The sequence below is a fragment of the Micromys minutus genome, assembly GCF_963924665.1.
Source record: "Micromys minutus genome assembly, chromosome: 5".
Classification (NCBI taxonomy): Eukaryota; Metazoa; Chordata; class Mammalia; order Rodentia; family Muridae; genus Micromys; species Micromys minutus.
In genome coordinates this window covers 84,954,665-84,976,765 of record NC_137974.1, presented here as the reverse complement: position 1 = coordinate 84,976,765, position 22,101 = coordinate 84,954,665, and the positions used below count along the sequence as shown (strand labels likewise).

Genomic DNA, 22,101 nt, shown 5'->3' with positions numbered 1-22,101 from the left:
GGAGAACATGGAACGAAGTGAGGGAGTGGTGAACTAGGTTGAGGCAGGACGCTGAAGTTTTCTTTTCGGAATTGGATCCATTCAGATTCTAAGTGGAAGAGAGCAGAGAGATAACAGGTGGCAGGCCGCAGAGCCTTGGCTTGTCCAGTTTGGCACAGTGAAGACCTCTTCTTGGCGGGAGCCATATGAGATGTCCAGCCCTTCCTGCAGGAGGGATATTTACAACTGTCCCCCTTGATGTGAGGGTGGTGGTATCTTCATTGTAGATGTGAATTGTCTAACACACATCATCCTCTGTTGATTTAGCCAAAAGAAAAAATTTCCAGAAGCCACTAATTCTTGAGTACCTCTGACAGAATGGGACCTAAGTTGTTTATAAGAACTTCTCCCAGCTAATGGGAAAGAAGTATTCACTGGAGCTAGGAGTATAAACAGGAAAGGCAGGGCAGAGCTGCAGTGTGGGAGGGCATGTTTGCTAGTGGAGGTTTTTGGTTTTTCTTTTATTAGATGTGAAGTCGTGCCCACGAATGGAAAAATGTCTTCTAACTGTGACATTCCATGTTGGTAGACAGTTCCCAAGTAAAATCCACAAGTTCCAAAGGGCAGGGACTGGCTTACTCACGTAATTAACCTGTGCTGAGAATCTTGAATGTAGACTAAAAACTAAAAATGAGTGAATGATGGTAAAATATAAAAATTTAAAGATATATTTGAGAAACAAAATGTAACAAACCCCTTCACACGGTGGACTTCAGCTAAGGAAGAAATGAAAGGCAGATAAGGTGTTCTTATGGTTACCCTGTCTTTGCCATTTGGTTTTCTAAAAATTTGGTTACCCAAGGTTAACTATCATCTGAAAATGTTTAAAAAATTACAGATATGAACAAATCAGATGCTTTTAAATGGCCTGCTAAGTGGTGTGTGGAAATATCAAGCCATCACACCAACTCACCAGGAAGATAAAGTAGATAAATCATCAGGTAGGAGATGAAGAAGTCATTATCATGGTTTTAGTTAGAGTTTCCATTGGTGTGAAGAGACACCATGACCAAGGCAACTCTTATAAAGACAACATTTAATCAGGGCTGGCTGACAAGTTCAGAGTTCTAGTATCATCAAGGGAGGAGCATGGTAGCATCCAGGCAGGCATGGTGCAGGAGGAGCTGAGAGTTCTACATCTTGTTCCAAGGGAAACCAGGAGAAGACTGTTTCCCAGGAAGCTAAGAGGAGGGACTCAATGCCCATCCTCACGGTGACACATTTCTTCCAGTAAAGCCACATCTCCAACAGTGCCACTCTCTATGGGCCAAGCATATTCAAATTACCACAAGCATGTTGCTCATGAAAGGAGTTAATGACTTCTCATGAGACCCTAGGAAACAAGGTTGTTATAAAGTGAGACTACCCTTTGTCCTCATTCGGATATGGCCATTTCTCTTCCCAATTTTCTGCCACATTGTGATGCTATGAACAAGACCCCTGCCAGGGACATAAATGTATGGGCCTACCTGCTTTGGGCCTTTCGAACTGTGAGTTAAATAAATCTTCTTCATAACATATGAGGTATTTTTCCTATTCTCAGAAAACAGACTAGTGTCTCTCCAAGAAGGCAGAGGTTACTGCATACAGGGACTGAAGGACTGGGGGGGGGGGCAGGATCCTAACAGGGCCAACTGACACAGCACATGCATGGGAATAATTTGCACAGGAGGAAGGCTCTCTGAAGCTCAACGTATCCTGGAGAAGTGGCTCTAAGAACCAGCCTGACATATCAACAAAGAAATGTCTAATTGGCCTGGAAAGCATTCTTCATCTCAACTCTTTGTGTTTAACCCAGTATTGTCAGAGAGACACCATCTTTGATCATGGAATCTTTTCTGGTTTGCCAACACTTGTAAGAAGCAACTGTTACTCATGATTGAGAATCTTGTTGGCTTCCAAGGGCTCCTCACAGGATTTCATTACATCAAACTTCAAATAATATGGAAAGGAGCATGTCTATCTGCATGTGGAAAACCCCTGGCTTAATTTCAACTATTTCTTAAGGATACTTGGGCTCTGAAAATATTAAGAAGTACTTGGTGATAGTGAACCCTAGTAGCCAAGACCCACAAATGGGAAAGAGCCATTAAAACGGAGACCAAGCAGCAGTGGGTACCGACGGTCATATTCTGAGCATTCTTCCCATGAAGTGGAGACTAACAAATATGAATATGTCACACTTTGTTGTGTCTGCTCAGCCCTTGTTACCACAAGGCATATGAGCAACATGTTGTGTGCAGAAACAAACAATATTGAATAACTTCATTTGCATTAATCCGATGAAACCCTGGCCTCTTAGCATAGAGCTGTATAGAAACATACAATAAGATCTTAGCAAAATGTTTTCAACAATGATCTCAACTTGATGACATTAAAAATGGACCTTACAAATGATAAGAAACTTAGATTTAACACATTACATTCTGTGAGTATGAAATGGTATGAAATTAGTCAGGGTCAACTCAAGTTGTATAACAGCTAAAATTCCAACCACCATTCAGTATTTTAGTTGCGTGAGAAGTTTCATTTTAATAAAACAGGAGAAATGCTGGGGAACAGATTGGGACCTAAACTTGCATTACACAACTTTTAACTTTTAACAGCATAGCATTCACAAGACACAGACAGTGTCAATCTATACATGTGATCCAGGACTTTGTTAAAATATAAAGTATTTTCTGAGATATGTGATATGAAATGCCTTTCTCATGGCTAGAGGGAAAACTCAATGGTTAAGAGTGTGTGTTTCTCTCTTGAACTTTTTTAATTTAAAAATGTCATAAAATATATTTTGGTCATATTCTTTTTTCCTCCCCCAACTCTCCCCAAATCTACATCTCCCTCACTACCTAAATTCATGGTTTTTTTTTTTTTTTCTTTTTTGGAAAAAAAATAGAAGAAAAATCAAAATCAAAATAGATGAAAAAAAAGAAAAGACAAAGGAAAGAAGAGAGGAAGGAAGAAAACCATTAGATGAAAATACTTAATAACTTCTGTTTTTATTAGCCCTATTCAGGTCTTGTGCGTACTGTGTCTCGGTTCTCTGGTATCTGGAAGGCGCTGTTTCCTTGTAGTCATCAACAACCTCTGGCTTTTACAGGCTTAACGACTCATCTTCTGCATAGAGCTGGGCCTTAAGGGAAATAAAGATATTGCACTTAGAGCCCAGGGCTCTAGCATCTCATTCTCTGCACGTGGTTCGGTTGTCAATCTCTTTGTTAATTCCCATCTACTGTAAGATTTCTCTGGTGTGAGTTGAGTGCTGCTCTATTCTATGAGTGCAGCAGTATGTCATTAAACAATCACTTTACTGTTCAGTTCCTTCAGCAGAGTGATCATGGTAGATTTCCACAAGGCCATGACCTATCTAGTCTCAGGTCCTTGGTCACTTTATAAGTATCGTGTATATGTAGCATCGTATGGAGTGGGCTTTAAACACAACTTTTTAAAAGTGGTTGGTTATTTCCATAACATTTGGGCCATTATTGTTCCAGTGTATCTCACAGGCTTGGCTTGTAGGTTACAGAATTTATAGATGATATTGATGATTCTTCTTCTTCTCCAATAATGTGCAAAGTGCCTTCTAGCAACATGAATGTTCGTCGATAAGGGTGAAGCTTCCAGGTGTGCTACACATCTAGACAGTAATTTCCTATCAGGAGTGTAATTGGTAAAGATGTCCCCATTGTTGGGTGCCACTTTGCTCGAATGGCAGTGCCCTGCTCTGTTCTGAAGCTTTTTAGTGTTGTGAGGTCCCATCGATTAACTTTTGGTCTTAATGCCTGGGCTGTTGGTGTCCTGTTTGGAAAGCTCCTTCCAGTGCCTTTGAACTCAAGCCTATTCCCCCACTCTCTCATGTAGCAGATTTAGGATATCTGGTCTTATATTGAAGTCCTTGATCAGTAGAACTTTATGCCAGGTAATAGATATGGATGTATTTTCATTAATCTACGTGTAGCCGTCCAGTCTGACCAGGAACATTTGTTGAAGTTGCTTTCTTTTTCCACGGTATATTTTTACTTCTTTGTCAAAAATAAGACATCCATAGGTAGGTAAATTCATATCAGGGTTGTTAATTTGATTCAATTAATCAACTTACCTGTTTTTATGGCAACCCTATACTGTTTCTATTATTATAGCCATATAAGACAACTTGAAATCTGGGATGGTGATACCTCCAACAGATGATCATGTCATTTCTGTCCTTTAGTTTGTTTATGTCGTGGGCTACGATGATTGATTTAACATATGTTGAACCATCATTACATTAGGATGAACCTAATTTGATTATAGTGGATAAGCTTTTTGATGTGTGCTTGACTCTAGCTTCCAAGTATTTCATTGAGGAGTTCTGCATCTGTGCTCATAAGAGATATTGGTCTGAGGTTTTCTTTTACTGTTGGGTCTTTATGTGGTCTTGCTATCCGAGTCATGGTGGTTTTGTACAAAGAATTAGAATTTTTTTTTTAGCTTCTATTTTGAAGAATAATTTGAGGAGTATGGGTATTTGTTCTCCTTTGGAAGTCAGGCAGAATTCTGTGCTAACTCCACCCTGCCCTAGGCTTCTTTCGGTTGGGAGACGTATAATCTCTGCTTCTAATACAGTAGGGGCGAAGGTGCTGATTTCTGTCATCTGGATTTAACTTTGGTGGGTTGTAAATATTAAGAAATTAATTTCTTAATTTATTTTTATAGGTTTTTCAGTTTTGTGGAATACAGATTTTTAAAATACATTCTTGTGAGTCTTGGAATTTCTTTGGTATCTGTTGTAATGTTTCTATTTTGGTGTCTAATTTTATTAATTTGAATCTTTGCTCTCCCTTTTGGCTAATTTAATTAAAGGTTTGAAAACCTTATTGATTTTCTCAAAGAACCAACTCTTCATTTTATAAATTCTTTGTATTATCTTATTGTTGTTGGGTTTTAAATTTCTTTGATTTTAGACCTGGGTTTGATTATTTTTTTTTTCATCTATTTCATTATTTCTTCTTGTGTCTCTAGAGTTTTCAAGTGTATCATTAAGTTATTAATATGAGACTTCTCCATTTTTAATGTAGGCACCTAGTGCTATGAACTTGCTTCTTAGAAGTGCCTTTATTGTGTTCCAAAAGTTTCTTTCAATTCTTAAAAGTGTAAAATATTATTAATTACCATCTTGTCCCAATTTTCAATGAGTAGCAAGTTGTTCTTCCATAATTTTGTATACTTTTGGCAAGTTCTATATCCCATCTTTAATCTATGATGTCAGCTTGGATGTAGGGTGTCATTTCAGTTTTGGGGAAAGTTACATGGGTGACGATCTGTCTGTTGGTGGAGGTGGGATGTTAAAGTCACCCACAATCACTGTGTGGATGTCAATATATAATTTTAGCTATAGTGGTGATTCTTTAATGAATTGTGTGCCATTGTGTTTGGTGCATGAATGTGTAGAATTATAGAATCCTCTTAGATATTTTAATGTATCATTTCCTAGCCCATCTAATTAGTCTTGTTTTGATGTCTGTTCTTTTTTTTTTTTTTTTAATCAGACATCAAGCTATGTCTGCCTCTTACATCCACTTACTTGAAATATCTTTTCTCATCCTTTTACCCTTAGGTAATGTCTGCTCTTGGTGATGGAATAAGTTTCTTGGATACAGCAGAAAGATGGATTCTTTTTTCTAATCTAGTCTCTTATTCTACCTCTTTTTGTTGGGGAAATAGATAGCATCAATACTGAGGATTCTTGATGAGCAATGTTTACTAATTCCTATCATGTGGTGGTGTGGGGCTGTTTTCTCCCTGTTTACTAATTCCTATCATGTTGTGGTGGTGTGGGGCTGTTTTCTCCCTCTTTTGACTGACCTGGGATTACTTATTTCTTATGTCCTCCTGGATGAAGTTAACTCTCTCTTCATATTGAACGGGTTGGCAGAAAGAAATTACCTAAATATGTTTTATTAGAAAATGTTTTTCAGGCTGCAGTGATGGCTCAGTAATTAAGAGCACTGACTGCTCTCCCAGAATCCTGAGTTCAATACCCAGCAACCACATAGTGACTCACAACCGTCCACAATAGAATCTGATGCCCTCTTCTGATAGGTCTGAAAAGAGCTACAGTGTACTCATATAAATAAATAAGTAAATCTTTTAAGTAATGTTTTTTTCTATCTTGTGATTGGTTGTCTTGCTAGGAATAGTAGTCTGAGCTGGCATCTTTGGGCTTTCAGAGTTTGTAGAACATTCATCAAGATTTTACTGGCTTTCAGAATTTTCAGAATTGAAAGTTGGGTGTGTTGTCCTAATGTGTCTACCTTTATATGCGCCTTGGTCTTTTCTCCCTTCCCGTTTTTAATTCTTTGTTCTGTATACCATTTAGTGTTTGACTATTATTTGTTGTGTGTTTTTCTGTGTCTTTTGTTTTTTTTCCATATGCTTCTTGCGCCTTGGTAGGCATCTTATTCCTTAGATTGAAGAAATTTTCTTCTATGGATTTTGTTTTCTGTGCCATTGGTCTGGGCTTCTTCCTCTATTCCTATTATTCCTATATATCCTGTATATTTGATCTTTCCATACTGTCCCAGATTGCCTAGATATTTTGTTATATTTTGTATATTTTGATTTAAAATATTCTTTGACTGACCTATTTCTCCTCCCTTGTCTTCAAGACCTGAAATCCTTTCTCCCAATATTTTCAACTCTTATTTCAGTTTCGGTTGTCTTTGGTGATTCTGTTTCTTGGTTAAGTTGTACTTTCTTGTCTTGAATTGTTTTCATTGTTCATTGTGTCATTTCAACGGTTTGTGTTCCCAAAGTTTACATTAGGCGTCCATTCAAATTCTCTCTGAGGTCTTCACACATATGAGCCATTACTATTTTGAAGTACTAGTCTTGCATGTCAGCTAAATTGCTTTGTGGGGATCACCGTGATAGTGTTGGTGGCTTCTGGAGTCCACATGTCACCTTGGTTGTTCATGTCTGTTTTTCTCATTAGGATCTGTGCATCTGGAGTTAGGATAGTTTTGAAGTTTTCTGATGTAGACATGCTTCATTCTTGTCCTATTCTTTGGATTTTTTGTTGTTCAGTCTGGGGCCTAGGAGGTGCAGCAGTTATGGGAAATCCCTGAATCCCAATCAAGGGGAGTGGCTGTGGTGTTCTTGGTAGAGAACAGTTATGTGGCTCAGTGGGGAGTCGCAAAGGAACGACTATGAGCTAGAAGAAAAGGTCAAGAGGAGCAACAGGAAGAACTAGGAAATCCTACTTAAGCAGCTCCGAGAAGCCAAGTCCCCAGGGAATGGAGGGGAGTCGGAGGCTGCCACAGAATAAGACTCTAGAGAAATGGAGGACAGGAAGGAAAATAAAGGCCCTGTACTTGGGTCCCAGCCCAGTGTGGCAGCTTTGGGTCCCTAATAGACAGGGATTCTGAGGGTTTGTGGAGTCACAGACCAGAGATGAGCTAAAAAGAAAAGACTAGAAAGAATAACCATGAAGAACTGTGGAACCCAGCTCTACACCAAGAAGGTAAGTTCCTGGGGAATGTGTTTAGCTGGAAATAAATGCACTTCTTTCTCTTTCTGAGGACCCAAGTTCAATTTTCAGCACCCACAGGGGATTGTTGCAGATAATTATCAGTAACTCCAGCTCTATGGGATCCAATACCCTCTTCTGGCCTCCGTAGGTACCACACACATACACGGCACACAGACACACATATAAAATAAATAAAATTCAAAACTAGTTAGAAATATTCCCAACTCTATGGTCCCACAGGCCTACATTCTTCACATTTTCATGGCTTGAAAAGATCCTGAGCTTCCCTGGAGTCGGTCCTGTGAACTGGGAGAAACTAACTTCCTGCAGACTGTGTGTTTTACGCTTCATCCACAAGGCTGTTCAGTGAATACATGTTGAATACCCATCTTAAGGGAAACTATCTAAAACTTGGAAATAAATGCTGGCAACAGCATGTCTTTGTATTTACTCCAAGGAAACTTATGTTTCTAGGAAAATGCATCTAACTTTGATGCTGCTCCTTACTGACTGAAGCCCACTGTCTTAGTTGGCGTTCCCAGTGCTGTGATAAGACATCATGACCAAAGGCAACTCGGGGCAGGAAGCATTTATTTCACTCACGGTTCATCATCAAAAACAGTGATGGGAAGAACTCAAGCAGAGCAGGAACCTGGAGGCAGGAACTGATACAGAGGCCATTGGAAGGTGCTGCTTACTGGCTCATTTCCATGGCTGGCTCAGCGGTCTTTCTTCTAGAATGCAGAACTGCCACCAGGAGTGGCGCCCCACAATGAATTGCTCCCCATCAATCTCTATTAATAAAATTCCCTACAGTCAAATTTTATGGAGGTATTTCCTCAACTGAGTTGCCTTCCTCTCTGATGACTCTATCTGGGTTGACATAAAACTAGCCAGCACACCCAGACTCTGCAAGGCTACTCAGAGATCTGTCCATTAGAAACACTAGTTTTGTTATCCTGTAACCCTTTCGCCGGTGCCTGATACAGCAGTCCTATCCTGACCCTGTGGTGTGGTTTGGAACTGAGCTGTCAACATGTGCTAGAGACTTAATCCAGCTGGTGGCACTGTTGAGAGGAGGAGGCAGAGCCTAGTCGGAGGCTTGGCTTAGGTCATTCAGGGTGTGGTTTCACAATTGTGGGACTGAAGAATCCACATCTTTTCTTTACCCTTTCCACATTCTAGGCACTGTAAGGGTAAACAACATCATGGGTGACTTCACTTTGTTGTTCCAAAGCAACCATGGACTGACACTTCTGCAACCAAGAGATAAACCAGAAAATGAACATTTCTTTCTCTTAAGCCAATTATTTCAGGTATTTTGTCCCAGAGAAGACTTACCAAAATACATGTTTATTTTTTTAATTTATGCATTGTGTGTGTGTGTTTCAGTGTGCCCACATGTGCGTGTGTATGCCTACATGTATGCACAAGGACGAGCCATAGTGTTTATGTGGTAGAAGTTAGAGAAAAACCTTTTAGAGCTTTTATCCGTTCTCTGTATATAGTTCCTGAGAATCCAGCTCAGGCTATTTGTCTTGATAGCAAGTTTCTCTACCCTCTGACCCATCTCAATGGTCCCATATACTTTTCTTTTTAATTTCTAGAGGTGCCCAATGCTTTTTGAACTAATGATCTGTTCAATTACTAATGGCTTAATCTATCATTGGCAAAATTCACTCTAGATTTATATCTTAATTTGTTTGTGGTGCTATAACAAAGTACCTCAGGCTGAGTACTTCTTAAAGAATAGATATCCATTCCTGTAACCCTGGATTGTAAAATGCTAAGGTACAAACCTTTATGTGTGTGTGTGTGTGTGTGTGTGTGTGTGTGTGTATTCATATGCCTGAGCATGGAAGGAAAAGAGAATGAAATCTGTCCTCCTGTGTCAGAGAATGAAAGAACAACCCAGTCCACAGCTGCCTAAGGCCTCTTTCCCAGTGCCTTTAACCACTTTAACCTCATCGTGAAAGAAGTGCCCGAAGTCTAGCCCTTCCAAAAGATCTCACCTTCATTACTACCACACTGGAACACCTACATTTTGGAGGTGATGCAGTCAAATCTTAGCACTCGGGCTGACACAGCTCTAGCATTCTGAAAGTTCTGTCCCATACCATGAAAGGCACCCAGGAACACAAATGACAATTTCTGCCTCCCCAATATTTATAGGAGCCAAATAGGGCAGCGGGTATCAGCTGCCACAGGGAAGAGGCCAAGCAAATACAGTGGGAACTGAGAGAAATGTAAGTGGATTCTAAAAATAGATTTTCAACAGAGACTGGGATGCTGGAGGAGATGGGTGGTAAAGAGAGGCAGGCATGGGCTCTGACATTTGACTTTCTTAGGGGATCTGTGATGTCCCCTCTCTTCCGCTTGCCTCTTCCTTTCCTTTTCCTTTATTTTAACTTCCAATACTCTCTTCCTCTTTCGTTTTTTAAATTGGATTTTAACAAATTTACATTTTTAATGTTATTCCTTTCCTGGTTCCCCCCCGCAGAAACCCCCTATGCAACCCCCCCTCCACCTGATTCTATGAGGGTGCTCCCCCACCCACCCCTTCCCACCTCCCCACCCTAGAATTCCCTACACTGGGGTATCAGGCCTTCACAGGTCCAAGGGCCTCTCCTTCCATTGATGCCCACCAAGGCCATCCTCTGCTACACATGCGGCTGGAGCCATGAGTCCCTCCATGTGTCCTCTGTGGTTGGTGGTTTAGTCCCTGAGAACTCTGGGGGAGAGGGGGGTCTGATTAGTTGATATTGTTGTTCTTTTTATGGGGTTGCAAACCCCTTTAGCTCCTTCAGTCCTTCCTTTAACCCCATTCTCAGCCCAGTGGTTGAGTACGAATATCTGCCTTTGTCAGGCTATGTCAGAGCCTCTTAGAAGACAGCTACATCAGGCTCCTGTCAGTATGCACTTCTTGGCAGTCTGGGTTTGGTGATTGTATATGGGATAAATCCTCAGGTCAGGCAGTCTCTGGATGGCCTTTCCTTCAGTCTCTGCTCCACACTTTGTTTCTGTATTTCCTCCATGAATATTTTATTCCAGATTCTAGGAAGAACGGAAGCATTCATACTTTGGCCTTACTTATTCTTGAACTTCATGTGGTCTATGAATTGTATCTTGGGTATTCTGAGCTTTTGGGCTAATATCCACTTATCAGTGAGTGCATACCATGTGTGTTCTTTTGTGAGTGAGTTACCTCACTCAGGATGATATTTCCATCCATTTGCCTTCAAATTTCATTGTTTTTAGTAGCTGAGTAGTACTCCATTATATAAATGTACCACATTTTCTGTATCCATTTTCTGTTGAAGGACATCTGGGTTCTTTCTGGCTTCTGGCTATTATAAATAAAGCTTCTATGAACATGGTGAAGCCTGTGTTCTTGTTATATGTTGGAGTGTCTTTTGTGTATATGCCCATGAATGGTATAGCTGGGTCCTCAGGTAGTACTATGTCTAATTTTCTGAGGAACTTCCAGAGTGGTTGTACCAGCTTGCAATCCCACCAGGAGTGGAGGAGTGTTCTTCTTTCTCCGTATCCTCACCAGCATCTGCTGTCACCTAAGTTTTTGATCCTAGCCATTTTGACTGATGTGAGGTGGAATCTCAGGGTTGTTTTGATTTGCATTTCCCTGATGGCTAAATGTAGGGAGCCGTTTGTGCGGCACCCAAACATGGCGCCGGCTCAGCAAACAGAGCTGCTGCCCAGCCAAGAGACTTAATGCGCATGCGCCACATACGTCATTAGCCCACTCTCGGGGCATACTATTGAGTTACTGGAGGGCGCACCAATCAGGTAGCGACACAAGTCTCCTAGGCATATATAGCAGTGCATTTCTTCCCCCACGAGGAGAGGAAGGGAGGAGAAGAAGAAGACAGTGGGGAGATTGCGGGAGACCCCACGTGGAGGGATGGCGGAGAGGCACCACGTGGAGAGAGACTAGGTAAAAGAGATTGCGGGAGGTCCCGCGTGGACAGAGACTGGACAGAGAGATCGTTTGTGGGGAACTGCGCGTGAGAGGCCGTCTAGACAGTAGAACTCGGTAGGGAGTCCCCGACTCAGAGACAAGTTTCCTGCTCAAGAAGCCCCTGTTCAAAGTACTGTTCAATAAAGGTTATCCGCAGAAGAATTTGTTTGTTGCACGCCTGTTCCTAGCGGCGGGAAGCGTGGGCCTGTGACAGCTAAAGATGTTAAACATTTCTTTAGGTGCTTCTCAGCCATTCAATATTCCTCAATTGAGAATTTTTTGTTTATCTCTATATCTCCCTTTTAATAGGATTATTTGATTCTCTGGAGTCTAACTTCTTGAGTTCTTTGTATATATTGGGCATTAGTCCTCTATCAGATGTGGGATTGGTAAAGACCTTTTTTCAATCTGTTGGTTGCTGTTTGTCCTATTAACAGTGTCCTTTGCCTTACAGAAGCTTTGCGATCTTATGAGGTCCAATTTGTCTATTGTCTTAGAGCATATGCCATTGGTATTTCTTCAGTAAAATTTCTCCAGTGCCCATGTGTTCAAGGATCTTCTTCACTTGCTTTTCTATTAAAGTGTATCTGGTTTTTTGTAGAGGTCTTGATCCACTTGGACTTGAGCTTTGTACAGGGATATAAGAATGGATTGATTTACATTCTTCTACATACTGACCACCAGTTAGATCAACCACAATTGTTGAAAATGCTGTCTCCCCCCCCCCCCCTGCTGAATTTTTTTAGCTCCTTTGTCAAAGATCAAGTGACCATAGGTGTGTGGGTTCATTTCTGGGTCTTCAATTCTATGCCATCGATCTACCTGCCTGTCTCTGTACCAAAGCCATGGTTTTTGTTTGTTTGTTTGTTTGCTTTTTTTTTTTTAATCACAATTGATCTGTAATACAGCTTGAGGTCAGGGATGGTAATTCCCCTGGAAGTTCTTTTTATTATTGAGAATAGTTTTTGCTATCCTGGGTTTTTTGTTATTTTAAATGAACTTGCAAATTACTCTTTCCAACCCTATGAAGAATTGAGTTTGAATTTTGATGGAGATTGCATTGAATCTGTAGATTGCTTTAAGAAAATTGCCCATTTTTGCCACATTAATCCTGCCAATCCATGATCGTGGGAGACCTTTTCATCTTCTGAGTGCTTCTTTGATTTCTTTCTTTAGAGACTTCAAGTTCTTGCCATACAGATATTTCATTTGCTTGGTTAGAGGTACACCAAGTTATCTTGCCCAGGATCAGGCGAGGAGGCCACAAATGACACCAGGTATTTAGGGACTCAGGAACCTCTGCCTGGCCCTTCCAGTTTGAACCTGCACCTGGAGCAGATTTCTTCTGCTACCTCATTGACTTCTCTGTGTCTTCCCTGATGATTCTGCACACCTACCTTTAGAAGAGCAGTCAGTGGAGAAATCCAGCAGGGGCTTCCCCAGAAGAGAGGCTGGGCAGAGAGCACCAGTACAGTGAACAGGAGCTCATTATAAAGGAAAGGATTTCAAAGAAGCCAAGGATGAGAAAGGGGGCTAAGGAATTGTCGATCTGCATTTATTTAACATGCTTTCAAGGCGCCAGCCCTTCTCTCTAATAGGCAATTTAGAACAATCATCAATGTTTCAGAGCTGTTGCTGCAGCTGGTACCAACACTGCAGCACCCTTGTCCTCAGGCACTCGAGGACTATAAAGACACTGCTCTGATTTTTTGGATGATTAGAGCAAATTGCTCTCTGGAGCAGAATCCATGCTTACAGGGCACAGTGAGCCATTCTGAGCTCAGGAAGAGGCATCTACTCACTGGTCCCCGACAACCTTGCTCGGTTAATGCAGCTCCCAGAGCAGTGGATTCGTATCACCCACCAATTTATTCAGATTCATTATCTTGATGACAAGCCAAGACCCAGAGTGCTCGAGAGACCAGAGAGTCTTCTCTTTTGCCTAACAAGTGAAAGCATGCTCCGGGCTGTGTCAGAGCAGAAAGAAAGCTTTGTATCTAAGTTGGGCGTGAGCTCTGGTGTTCATTAAATACTTAAAAACAGAAAGATCAAACTTAATTGTATGTTCTCCCAGTGATAGTGGGCCTAGATCACTGAGGATGCTCTGTGTCATGTCCAGGAAAGTTGAAGACCCTGGTGTTCTTGGATTTGCAAAGAGACATGGGGATTATCAAAATGCAGTGGAAGTGTGGTCGTCCACCGTGGAAAGGCTCTCCCAGGCAAGATCTGTTAAGACTTTCCCTTTGACCAAACGAATACTTTGCATCTCTCCTATGTGCCCTGATGTGTAAATGAAATTTTATGTAATGCACAGTAAGGAATTGCATCTCTCAGAGTAACAAGAAGACAGGCACCCTGAATGCCCGAACTCCAAAAGAAAGGGGGTGGATCGAAGGTTAAAGTAATGGGTATGCCAATTACCCTGATCTGATCACTGCATCAGGCACACTTAAGACAGAAAAGACATCCCAAGCTGCATCCATACCCTCTGTTCTTGAGGTGTTTCCAGTACATGCTGGCTAGATCAGATATGTCTGCATGCAGTGGTGACCAGCTATGCAGAATGGCAGAGGTGACTTCCACATGGTAGTGTATGAGGGGACAGAAAGGACACAGTCTTACCAATGAAAGGCAGTTTCCCAAGAAATGTTGACTCAGAGACTACCACTTCTACTCTTAAAACCTGCCCTGCTGTCCACATGCTTCTCTTTTCAGCATCCTTGGGCCAGCATCTGCATCCCTTTTCTGAGATGATAATCTCACCTTGCATCCTTCAGGAAGGCAGGGAGTGCACTGGTTATCAAACGGTAAGACTGCTCAATAAACCACCCTTAGGTACTTTTCCCAAGAAAGTGGTTTTGTGGATATGAATTCCAGTTCATCGTTCGCAGGAGTTGCTAAGTGTGCCCAACAATGTCTTCTCTGACATTTTCCTGACCACTTTCCCCTCCCTCTAGCCCAAACCCATGTTAGCATAACCACATATCCAATTCAAGGCCTGATTCTGTGGGAGCACAAAGCTAAGATGCTCTCCTCCCTCTTGCCTTCATTCAACATCATGCTTATTTCTCCAGAAAATCCCTAAGGGAAGCTGCTCCCCAGGTTCTAGGCAGAGCTACACTCTACTCTGTAGACAGGTGTGGTGCGCTTCTCGACCAGCGAGGAAAGACGACCACCACCAGAGAATTCTTCTCAGATCACATGTTATTGTGGGAGCCTCTTGGTTGAAGGGGAGAGCAGGAAGCGAGGGGCCCGAACTACCCTAGGTGTCCGCTTATATAGGGAGAAGCACATATGGGCTTGCCATGATTGGTTGTCACCAGTCTGCTGACACCAGAGGCCTCGGGATTTGCCGGAGATAGGTTATTTACTGCGCATGAGCAGGGTGCAGCGCCTTAGCTGACAAGAGCATTACTATATATGGAGTTGTTTACCTCAAACCGTGAGGGAGCAGAGATTCTGCTTCCTCTCAAGAACTCCAGACTACCTGGCTGGCAGGGCCCTCACTGGCAGCTGGGATCATCCCAGGGCTTGGCTCCTAGGCTCCTGTTCCTCCCACACCTCTCCCACTATACAGCAGCTCCAAGAGGAAGAGGGGAAGTTCCAGTGTGGACAAGGGCTGGGGGTGGGGCTGGTGCCGTAGAGCTGTAGGCTTTCACTACAAGAATGGAAGAACTCATGCCAGCCCTATGAGAGGAAGAACCTCATTTTGGAATCAGGAAGGTGATCCCTGGGTTTATCTGGCTTCTGTTTCCTCAAAAGATGCAATACTTAGGCAAGCCTTGGGTCTTGTAAGGCACCAGCACCACCACTGCTTTCAACTCTTGGTGACAAAACTGCAAAGTCTCAGGGTTCTGTCATGATTCTTAGTCCACATTCCCTCTTCCTGGTCCAATCACCAAAGCCTTGCGGCCACTCGCAAAGACAGAAAGGCTCTTTGGGATACTTTGCTCCTTAGTAGCTTTCTTTGTTTTTCTTCCCCCACCTCCTAGCCACCCCTTCCTTTTTCTATCCCTCTTTCCTTTGGCTTCCCTGTTTTTGTCATGTTTCCTTCCATTTCTTATGACTGTGTTCTCTTACTTTTAAAAACTGTCTTAGCTGCTTACGTACAACAATTAGATATCAAGCTCAAATGAGCAGACATCAGGAAGTGGATGTCAAAAGTTTGGTGGGGTACTTGGTATAAACTCTCAGGGCCAAGGTCAATCCTTCAGACTAGACTGACATTTCTCAACCTGTGGGTCACAACCCCTTTGTGTGTGGGGGGGTCTCACAGCACATATGCTGCATATTAGTTATTTACATTACAATCCATAACAATAGCAGAATTACATCTATGAAGTAGTAACAAAAATAACTTTATGGTTGGGGACCACCACAGCATGAGAAATTGCATTAAAGGGTCACAACCTTAGGACGATTAAGAATCATTGGTCTAGGGCATAAAGCACTGTCTCAAGTGATGAATTTTCTCTTGGGGGGAAATTTCAGAAATTGAATTTTACACAAACTCAGTTTGCTGAATCAAAATTCCATTTTTTTAAGTTTCTGTGGGTTAAAAACCTCTTTGGAAAGTGGTTGTTTCATATTTGATTCAAGAATCTAAACCGCCTAGGTAGAGAGGCGCCGTGTAGAAGGACAGAGTGGCCAGAGATGCAGCTCAGGGGAAAGTGCTCATCAAGCACGAGTGAGCCCTTAGGTTCTAAACACACAAACACAATCGATGGTTACACAATCGATGGTTACACAATCGATGGTTACACAATCAGTCAGTGCAGAAAGCTGCCTGACCTTTCCATTGGGAAGAGAATTCAGATATAGTTTAAGTATTAAATAACTTCAAGAATTGAAATAGTCCTACATTTTTATATATATTGTATTTCCAACTATTACATTCTAAGTCTTGTTTCTGTTTGGAAAACCAGTAATAGAAGCCTAGAGTGATAGAACACACCTGGACTCTCAGTTCTCAGAAGACTAGGGCAAGAAGATATTCAGTTCAAGATCCTGTCTGTACTGGCTGGTTTTGTGTCAACTTGAAACAAGCTAGAGTTATCACAGAGAAAGGAGCCTCAGTTGAGGAAATGTCTCCATGAGATTCAGCTGTAAGGCATTTTCTCAACTAGTGATTAAGGGGTGGGTGGAGCCATCCCTGGGCTGATAGTCTAGGTTCTATAAGAAAGCAAGCTGAGCAAATCAGGGTGAGCAAGCCAGTAAGTACATCACTCCATGGCCTCTGCATCAGCTCCTGCTTCCTGACCTGCTTGAGTTCCAGTGCTGACTTCCTTTGGTGATGAACAGCAATGTGGAAGTGTGAGCTGAATAAACCCTTTCCTCCCCAACTTGCTTCTTGGTCATGATGTTTTGTGCAGGGATAGAAACCCTGACTAAGACACCATCTCACTGTTTCAGGCACACGCACACACACACACAGAGGGGTGTGTGTGGAAGAAACTTGGCTAGGTGGCACCCTCCCTATAAGTACTGTGATATCAGGCTACTCTGGGAATCTTGCTCGTTCCTGGTAGTACTTTCCTTCAGTACTCGCCACACATACAAAGAGGACCTCCCTCCAGAAAGTCTTCTTTGCCTCCATCTTGGCCTCACTCCCAATTTGAGCATGTTACTACATCTAATACATGAAAGCCATTAAAGACCACAACTTCCCAGATACAGCAGTTAAGCTTTGCTGTGCTGATGCTTCACTTAGGCTAGGACAATGTAGGTTTGCTGGCAGTGGTGACAGAGACCAGGACCATAAGACTACACAGAAAATTAGACTTGTGCTTGTATATTGTCCTGAAGCTGTTTGTATTTTAATGTTAATTCCACTTCCCTAAGAAGGGCAGCTCATTCATGTACTCAAGAGGTGACTTCCCATTTTAATTAGTAAAATAAAGGAAAGCCAGTGACTTCACAGGGAGGGGGAGGTGGAGAGAAGGGAGGTCTGAGAGGTTAGAGGACAAGAGGTCAGAGGACAAGGAGAGGTCATGGCAAAATGGAGGTTCCCAAGGACCAGCTAGACCCAGGTGATATTGATTGGCATTAAATAGCTATGAACATTAAGGATTTTACAGGTCTAATATCTCATACAGAAGGGCAGTTTGTATCTTTGTCTATTTGATGCAATCTTGTTGTATAAAGGGTTTGTGGATTGAAAGTTGAATATATAAACCTGCACAGCTCCATATCAGGGTCGGGCCTGAGGAGTGAGACCTCAGGGCCGATAGAGAGATAAACCAATTTTTATTTCTTAATATTTACTACAACAGGTGCTACCTGTGGCTTCTTCTCTTTAGATCTATGTAGTCCTTCCCTAGATTTCACCTGAGCCTATCCAGATGGCAGTGAGGACACATACCAGCATCTCAATCCCTATACCACTGCTCTGTCTTACAGACAGGCAATATGGCCTCTACCTCAGCTGGGAATTGAGATGTGAGCTGTTGGGTCCTACTAATTAACTCATACATTGTTCTGGACAGAATTGTCCCCTGAACATACTCCATTACCACTAGGAAATACATTTTGCTAAATATCTTCTGTAGACAAAGTAAAAGCCCTACTGTATTCTCAAAAGGGTCCAACGATTGGGGGTGGGGGTTCTCTCAGCTACAGATGGTATCTTCTTCTGAACAGACAGAAGCTCACTATCTATAAATTGCCTCAAGCACCACCAAGAATAGATGTTTTTGACACTTTTCAGCCTTTTGGCTGAGAGCAAGTGATGATAAGTTTCCAGAGCATGTGCGGATCCAGGAAGATCTTGCCTCTGAACTTACAGGACACCCATCGTCCTGGATCTATACTGTCCTCAGAAGCCTCTAAACAGCTGAGCACCAGACACCCGACTTGTCGGGAATTTGGACTGATAAAACTCATGTGGCATCCTTCACTAGGATCAGTTTGAATTATAGGATTAACAGGTATTTCAGGAGTTAGGGACCATGAGTTATCACCGGCTCACGGGCAAGCAGCTCAAGTTTTGTCTAAGAACATTGTTTCCAGAGAGCCATCACAACACAGAAGAGTTTGGAGATAGACATGGCTAGTTTGGAGGAAACTAGAAGTAAGAAAGAGAAGTAGTGTTTAGGAGAGAAGGAATGCTGGGAAAGCCAAGATCTGACATCAGAAAAGCTGGCAACAAAGGCTAAACCTGGCCTTCCGATGTGTCACCCCTCAGGCACAGAGGCAGAACGTCTCTGCTCTCGGGCCGCTTCTTCACTGACAACACAGAGCTCGTTGTCCAGAATTGCAAGTGGCTAATAATTCAGGCTGATAGCCCAAAATTTCTCTTAAGCCCAAAATAATCCTGGCTTCCAAAACTCTTCAGAAACAATCTCTGTCCTTACTAAGGCCACGTGTCACCATGTGCTGTGCTCTTCATGCTTTCTAACACTTAACGTCAACAGCTAAGCCACTTCCTGTGCCTTCTGGCTTAAATGCATCTAGTCTGAGATGTGTGGTTGTATTATTTAGTCATGGGTATCCAGAGACATAGCTGCTCAAATAGATACATAGATATATGTTATAGATACCATTAATGTGTGTACTATATATAACCAATAAGTATTATTGATGATATATAAATAATAATATACAACATGTAGAAAATATGTTTCATGTAAGTAGAAAAAACTTCAGTACTATTCCATATGAATCTGTGTCATATATATGTGTGTATATATTTTATTATGAGGATATATGTACTAACAGATATATGACGTTAAGCTTGTAATCCCAGGCTGAGGCAGGAAGAGATGTGGTACAGGCCATTCTGAGCTAAGACCCTGTGTCAACTGATCAATTAATTGATTATTTGATTAATGAAAAGAGACTAGATTATCTAATTGTGGACACTGAAAAGTCTACAGGCAGCAAAACAGACACCCAGGAGAAGGAATGAGCTACTTCAGTCCTGGTCTTAGTCCAAAGGCAAGGAAAAAAAAAAACCAGCCATTGAGACAGTGGGCTCTCTATGACTAAACCATATATATACACACACATGTAAGTACATGCACACACAAGTGCACACACATACATACCACACACACACACACATATAGCCATATATATATACACACACACATACCATATACACACACATATACCATATACATACATACATATACATACCATATATATATTTACATATATATATATACACACACACATATGCAAGTACATGCACACACAAGCCCACACACATACACACATAGCACACATATGCATACATATACACACACACATGCAAGTACATGCACACACAAGTACACACACAACTTATACACTCACACTCACAGACACATACAAACAGAACTTTACACATGCATCCTCACACTCTCAGACACACATGCTCACAAGCACACATACGCACAGAGGAGGGGGGGTTAATGCCTTGGCTATATCTAAGGTCTAAACACCAAAATTATTTTGGCAAACCATGTAGAATAATATTGCATGCCCCAGGTTGTGGCTTTCCACTGAGCGGCTCTTCTGAGGTGGCCTGAGGTGGCATCATTTCAGCTACCTGACCCAAAGCCTTCCCTCCTCTCACTCCTTAGCTGTCCTCTGGAAATGGAGGACCTCCCCACCCCCGCTATTGGCTGTCCACAGGACACTGATTATACCAACCACAGAGCCACGCAGAGGTTGCTGCTGGAAGTACAGTGGAGCCATTGTGTCCTTTGTTCAATGTCAGACATTCATGTCTGTTTTCCCCTCCTGACAGGAAGGAAAATGCAGGAATGCTCTGAGGCATGAAATCCTTGGCATCAGATCTGACATTTTTTTTTTTTTTTCTGTTTCGAGAAAGCAATTCCTAAATGAGCTATTGTCCCCATGAAACTAGCCCTAGTCAGCATGGACTTAATGTTGACCTTCCTCTTCCAAAACCAAAATCATCTTTATGGATAGAGAGGCTGGTGTGGTGATGGGGGATCAAAGCACAGCAGGTTAATCGGGACAGACACACAGCATGGGACAGTCATTGCTGCGGCTGGAGCTGCCGGCCTCTGATCACATCTCAGGGACACAGGGGACCAGCACCTAACATCCAACTCACTGTTCTGGGTGGAGAATAGGCCTTACCTTGGAGCTGGTTCCAGGAAACAAGGTGATGTCTCCAGGACCAGAGAGGCCAAGCGCCCCACCTAAGGTCACACAGAACCTTTGTTCCTCAAACTGCCCCCACACCTTTATGCTTATACATCACTATTTTGCGTCTATCTTGAGTACTTTAAAGCATTCTTTATTATTTTACCATGTAAGAGAATACATTTTGTAAGATCTATGAATGTTAATGCGTGCTCACAACTTAAAGTTTCGTGAACTGTTTTAAGAGCCCAGTTCAGTGACAATAAGCACATATATCCCGATGTGCTATTGTCACTACCTTTCCTATCTAGAACTTTCCTCTCTTCCCAAACAGAATTCTGTCCACGTCAAATACCTCCGAGACCTTCCTCACCCAGCCTTGTTTCTCTCTCTGAATTTTCCTTTTGAAAAGTGCATACATGTTTACGTGTTTTGATCCCACACGCCCTATTACCCATTTAATCCCTCTCCTATTTCCACTGGATGTTTCCTTCTTCCCTTTGTCCTCCCTCTACTTCTATGGGCCTTTGGTAGCTCACTGGCTTTGAACACGGTTGCTTTCGTGAACATGGTTATTTACTAGAGCACAAACACTTATCAGTAGCGACACCACAGACAGGAGATGGCTCTTCCTCCCTCAACAATACCCCTGGGACGGTGGGGACTCATAAGTGCCTCCCCACCCATGATAGTGTTGGTGGGCTCAGCTGGTAAGAAGAGCTTGTGTGAATCCATGACTTTAATGTCACATCCAGAAGACGTCACTTGCTAACTTTCTCTGGCTCTTACATTTTTTCTGTCCTCTCTTCCAGAATGTCCCCTGGGCCTTGGATGGAGTGATCCGGATGTGTGAATTAAAACAGAGCTGTCATAAACAATTGCTTACTCTCGCCCCTTGCACAACTTTATGGATCTGCCTTACACACTGATCCCTGCAAATAGAAGCTTCTCTGACTAAGGCTGAAAACAGAATTAATCCACGTGTGCAAAAAATGAGAAGATGCTTATTTAATAAAACGGAAGCATTGGTTCCTTCATATAACCTCCTAAGCCACGGGTTTTGATCAGGTTCACAGCCCTAGTGCAATCAGAAAGCAAGTGGTTATTCCTGTAATAATCATGTCACTGTTGTACCCTACTGCCTAGAAGACTAGTACGTGGCACACACGGATCACAGCTGAGCCATACTGTTGACGAATTTTTCTCTTTCAGGAGCCTTCGTAAGCCTTGTCGTACAATGTAAACAAGGCAGTATAAAGGAAGCTTCCAGCTCCCTCTTGATATCTGGCAACCAAAGCGTGCGCTGTCCTCAGCAAGGGAGTCTTAACATCTGGTTCCGGTAAGCATCCGAGAGAAGTGGCAATACCCAGCAGTCTTTTGTGTACCCCTGGTGTTTCCCTGACCAACAACTAGGGGGAAATAGCCCAAACATGACCATAGAATTTGGTTTAATAAACTGTGCCTTCCAGAAGCAGCT

At 42.3% G+C, this 22,101-nt stretch overlaps 1 pseudogene across 1 annotated transcript in view; it reads right to left on the bottom strand.

The window, feature by feature from the left end:
• LOC308421214 (proteasome subunit beta type-1-like) overlaps nucleotides 1-22,101 on the bottom strand; it is a 56,104-nt pseudogene that overhangs the window by 7,289 nt on the left and 26,714 nt on the right. The gene's annotated exons all lie outside the window — the stretch shown is intronic.